This window comes from Nerophis lumbriciformis, linkage group LG02, assembly GCF_033978685.3.
Source record: "Nerophis lumbriciformis linkage group LG02, RoL_Nlum_v2.1, whole genome shotgun sequence".
NCBI lineage: Eukaryota > Metazoa > Chordata > Actinopteri > Syngnathiformes > Syngnathidae > Nerophis > Nerophis lumbriciformis.
In genome coordinates, this window is record NC_084549.2 from 43,214,156 (window position 1) to 43,220,155 (window position 6,000).

Sequence of the window (6,000 nt, forward strand, 5' to 3'; positions counted from 1 at the left end):
TGTTTCCAGACGGCGTCGTCATGTGAGCTGTACATGACACATCATTGGCTAGCTTACCTCATGAGACGTAGCCTCAGCGCCGCCCTGGCGCTGTTTTGTACTTATTTTGATTATTGTTTCTCAGCTGTTTGTAAATATTGCAGTTAATAAATAGGGGTTTATTAAACAAAAAAACAAAAAATAAATTAAATAAAACAAAATTAAAAAAGCCCCTGCGCATGCCCATAGCATAGTTCCAACGAATCGATGACTAAATTAATCACCAACTATTTTGATAATCGATTTTAATCGATTAGTTGTTGCAGCCCTAATATATATATATATACATATACATACATACACACACACACACACACACACACACATATACATATATATATATATATATATATATATATATATATATATATATATATATATATATACACACACAAAATTGGTGCAGTTCAGCTAAATTTGTTGGTTTTCTGACATGGACTTGTTTCTTCAGCATTGTCCACATGTTTAAGTCAGGACTTTGGGAAGGCCATTCTAAAACATTCATTCTAGCCTGATTTAGCCATTCCTTTACCACTTTTGACATGTGTTTGGGGTCATTGTCATGTTGGAACGCCCAACTGAACCCAAGACCCAACCTCCGGGCTGATGATTTTAGGTTGTCCTGAAGAATTTGGAGGTAATCCTCCTTTTCATTGTCCCATTTAAAGCACCAGTTCCATTGGCAGCAAAACAGGCCCAGAGCATAATACTACCGCCACCATGCTTTGCAGTGGGAATGGTGTTCCTGGGATTAAAGGCCTCACCTTTTCTCCTCCAAACATATTGCTGGGTATTGTGGCCAAACAGCTCAATTTTTGTTTCATCTGACATCACATTGGCAAAGATAAAACCTTCTGGAGGAATGTTCTGTGTTCAGATGAAACAAAAATTGAGCTGGACTTTCGAAATTAGTAGGACAAAATTGTGCGCGCCAAATACTCTCATCAGTTGAGCATGTTTAATATAAACAGTGGGATTTCTAACATTTTTTTGTCATGCATGTCCTCTTCCAGAAACCATATAAAACAAAATATCTATTTTTTCCTCATCTTCTTCATACATTTTTGAAAAAGCTCCAGGGAGCCGCTAGCGCGGCGCTAAAGAGCCGCATGTGGCTCGAGAGCTGCGCATTGCTGACCCCCGTATTAAGGCCACGGTACAAATTATTGTGGTGTATGTCCCCCCCAAAAAAAGACTTAAAAATGTTTGTGTTTAAAATGAAGTGGCAGGAACGTTTAGGATAAAGACACTGTTTATATTTTTACGACAAACATGTATTTTTAAGTGCACACAGTTGCGCAGGAACATACAAAGCCAATATATATTTAAACAACTTACAGTTGAGGGTCTTTAAAGTGTCAACGTAAACACCCAGTGTTAAACATTGTCCACTTCAGCATCTTTCAACTTTTATTTTTTGACAAGCCAATGTCCTCCACGGTGGACATGTTTATATCAGTCTGAAATATGCTGTTTCTAAGAAAACTTAACTCACAGTTCAACTTTTAACAATGTAAATAGCTCATGAACTGCCTTAAAATATAATATAAATATATATTTCTTTGTAGGAAAAAATATGCTAATACTATAATAAATAACAGATGTGTTTTAAATGTATGTAAACATTATTTTTGCCATTTTAAAGAAAATATATGCATCACAGCAAATAATGTGAGGGCATCATATTGACCAATTTAATTGTTGTGTACTTGCTTGTTTGTATTCATTATTCATGTGTACCTAACTAAATAAAAGTAACCTAGAAAACGTCACCTGCAGTGTCAAGTATCTAGTTACGGTACTAGATATTCAACCAGTCTAAATGTGAAATAAATACTAGATTCTAGTATTTATTTCACATTTAGACTGGTTGAATTTTGTTTGCTAAAAAGTTGCTGAATCAAAGTCAACTCACTGAATCATTTCGGATCGTATCGGCGGCAACAAAGTTTTAATCAAATCGAATCGTTAAAACAAATTGTTTCAACCATACTGTTAATATAATGATTTATTGATCTTACATCAAGCTAACTCCTCCAAACTCCCAAAGTAACTAAAAAAACAACAACAAAAGAGAGCATTTCTTAAACTGGATCATATTAGTACATTGTTTGATTTCTTGACTTAATCCTTTCCATAAACTAATTGCACATACTGATATACTAAAGGTTTTAAGTGTTGTACGTCATACAAATGTTTTAAGTTCAATTTTTTCTCTGGGGTTGTATTTCTTTGTAGGAAAAAAATATGTTAATACTATAATAAATAAATATTAGATAAATAAATAAATAATAATAAATTAGTATTTTAAATGCATTTAAACATTATTTTTGCCTTTTTAAAGAAAATATATGCATCACAGCAAATAATGTGATGGCAGCATATTGACCAATTAATTGTTGTGAACTTGCTTGTTTGTATTCATTATTCATGTGTACCTAACTAAATAACAGTAACATAGAAAACTTCACCTGTAGTGTCAAGTATCTAGTATTTATTTCACAGTTAGACTAGTTGTATTTTGTTTGCAAAACAGTTGCTGAATCAAAGTCACCTCACTGAATCGTTTCGGATCGTATCAGCACCAACAAAGTTTTAATCAAATCGAATCGTTGTTAAAACAAATTGTTAATGATTTATTGATTTTACATCTATTTCAAAGGCATACATGAGTTTGTACTGTGCTTTCAATCGACACGAGGCTTCCATTAACCAAATCGCGTGTCCGGTGCAGATGTCAACATCACTATGTTTACATCTTCAAGCTAACGCCTCCCAAACTCCCGATGTAACTAAAACAACAACAACAAATAAGAGCATTTCTTAAACTGGATCATAGTAGTACATTGTTTGATTTCTTGACTTAATCCTTTCCATAATCTAATTGCACATACTGATATACTAAAGGTTTAAGTGTTGTACGTCATACATATGTTTTAAGTTACATTTTTTCTCTGGGGTTGTATTTCTTTGTAGAAAAAAATATGTTAATACTATAACAGATAACAGATGTGTTTTAAATGTATGTAGTCATTATTTTTGCCTTTTTAAAGAACATATATGCATCACAGCAAATAATGTGATGGCGGCATATTAACAAATTAATTGCTGTTTACTTGCTTGTTTGTATTCATTACCGTATTTTTCGGACTATAAGTCGCAGTTTTTTTTCATAGTTTGGCCGGGGTGCGACGTATACTCAGGAGCGACTTATGTGTGAAATTGTTAACACATTACCGTAAAATATCAAATAATATTATTTAGCTCATTCACGTAAGAGACTAGACATATAAGATTTCATGGGATTTAGCGATTAGGAGTGACAGATTGTTTGGTAAACGTATAGCATGTTCTATATGTTAAAGTTATTTGAATGACTCTTACCATAATATGTTACGTTAACATACCAGGCACGTTCTCAGTTGGTTATTTATGCCTCATATAACGTACACTTATTCAGCCTGTTGTTCACTATTCTTTATTTATTTTAAATTGCCTTTCAAATGTCTATTCTTGGTGTTGGGTTTTATCAAATAAATTTCTCCCAAAAATGTGACTGATACTCCAGTGCGACTTATATATGTTTTTTTCTTTCTTTATTATGCATTTTCGGCCGGTGCGACTTATACTCCGGAAAATACGGTATTCATGTGTACCTAACTAGAGTGTCCGCCCTGAGATCGGTAGTACCACACCAAAGACTAAAAATGGGACCCATTACCTCCCTACTTGGCACTCAGCATCAAGGGTTGGAATTGGGGGCTAAATCACCAAAAATTATTCCCACGGCCACCGCTGCTGCTCAGTGCTCCCCTCACCTCCCAGGGGGTGAACAAGGGGATGGGTCAAATGCAGAGGACAAATTTCACCACACCTAGTGTGTGTGTGACAATCATTGGTACTTTTAACTTTGAATAACAGTAACATAGAAAACTTCACCTGCAGTGTCAAGTATCTAGTACAGTGGTTCTTAACCTGGATTCGAAAGAACCCTAGGGGTTCGGTGAGTCGGACTCAGGGGTTCGGCGGAGGTCAAAATACACCCGACTCATCGTGTAAATACAAACTTCTCCCTATCGGCGTATTACGGATACGGCAACAGCTGACTGATTTGCAGGTGTGCAATTTGTTGTGAGTTTATGCACTGTGTTGGTTTTGTTGTTTGAGCAAAGTGATGTTCATGCACGGTTCATTTTATGCACCAGTAAAAACACTTTAGTATGGGGAACATATTTACCATTAATTAGTTGCATATTAACATGCAAATTAGTAACTAGTCATTATTAAGTACTTATTAATGCCTTATTCGGCATGGCCTTATTATAACCCTAACCCTAACCAAATAACTCCAAATTAAGTCTTTATTACCGGTACTTAGAATATGTTCCCCTAGTGTCCAAATAACTCTAAATTAAGTCTTTGTTACTTAGAATATGTTCTGCATACTAAAGTGTGACCAAAACATATACATTTGTCTTGAATTTAAAAAAAAAAAAACATTTTATTTTTCACTAAAGAAGGGTTCGGTGAATGCGCATATGAAACTGGTGGGGTTCGGTACCTCCAACAAGGTTAAGAACCACTGATGTAGTATTTATTTCACAGTTAGACTGTTTGAATTTTGTTTGCTAAAAAGTTGCTGAATCAAAGTCAACTCACTGACTCGTTTCGGATCGTATCGGCGCCAACAAAGTTTTAATCAAATCGAATTGTTGTCAAAAAAAAAATCGTTTTAACCCTACTATTAATATAACGATTTAATTATCTTACATCTATTTCAAAGGCATACATGACAGTTTGTATTGTGCTTCCAATCGACACAAGGCTTCCATTAACCAAATCACGTGTCCGGCACAGATGTCGACATCACTTTGTTTACATCTTCAAGCTAACTCCTCCAAACTAAACTAACAACATCACAGGGAGCATTTTTTTTCTTTTTTGACGACAACGTTTACATATGCACTAATGTCAGCGTTCATTCTCCACAACGTCATCACACAGCATGCAAAACGTTAGATTTTTTTTTTTTTTTTTGATGCCGCTCGCAATGTTGTCGCAGACAGCTCCCATGTGGTCCAGCGAGGTTGCAACCGCTCCCAACAAGGATACAGTATGTGCACCATCATTGTTATTAACTGGATCAACACAACTTTTTACTCGGCGGTAAATACACTGTTAGCTCGGTGGCAAAGACAAAGCTAACTGTGAAGAGCAGAGAGTGCCTAGCAACACCAGCTTGACATCCGCTGCCATCACGTACACACACACACACACACACACACACACACACACACACACACACACACACACACACACACACACACACACACACACACACACACACACACACACACACACACACACACACACCACGGTGATGCTGGCGAGGTGGGAGAGGCGTGGATTTAACCACGCAACGTTAGCTTATTTACTCAGCAAAGCAAATTCAAACACTTTCATTGCTCGTTCAGCGTGGCGTGGGTTTAAAGTTAAAATATCCAACACGTGTAACAGAAAGATAATGCACTTGACTCCAAGTAGTTCACCTACCTCGAAGTCCGGGGCGTTGATTGAAAAGTGTTCACCCCGAAGAATGTACAAGATTTAGTCCACAGTCCACACTTGATTAGAGAAGCTTTCCGACGTCCACTCCAGCACTGAGGGATGTCTGCCCGGCAGGAGCACACTGATGCGGATTCCAAAACTACAATCACGGCAAAGCCAGATATATGTCACTCCGAGACATTTTTCCGAACGCAAACGTTACCACAAAGCTGACAAAATCGTTACTCTTATCCAATTTCCACCAGGGCGGTTTGGAGGTTGTGTGCCTGCGCCTCCTTTCCCCTCTCAAGCAACTCACTCGCAACCGGTTGAAACCGGTTCAGACTGGGAGATTCCATCTCGGTTTAGTTTTCAGCCCATGGCGCCGCGGAAAGTTTGGACCGGAGTTCCGCC

The 6,000-nt window shown here is 37.0% G+C and overlaps 1 protein-coding gene across 2 annotated transcripts in view; it reads right to left on the reverse strand.

The window, feature by feature from the left end:
* xpo1b (exportin 1 (CRM1 homolog, yeast) b) overlaps positions 1 to 6,000 on the reverse strand; it is a 50,210-nt gene extending 44,210 nt beyond the window's left edge. The window contains exon 1 of one of the 2 annotated variants that reach the window (XM_061963178.2): positions 5,593 to 6,000. The gene's annotated coding sequence lies outside the window, so the exon portion shown is untranslated. The remainder of the gene's footprint in view (positions 1 to 5,592) is intronic. The other variant, XM_061963168.2, reaches the window with a different exon arrangement.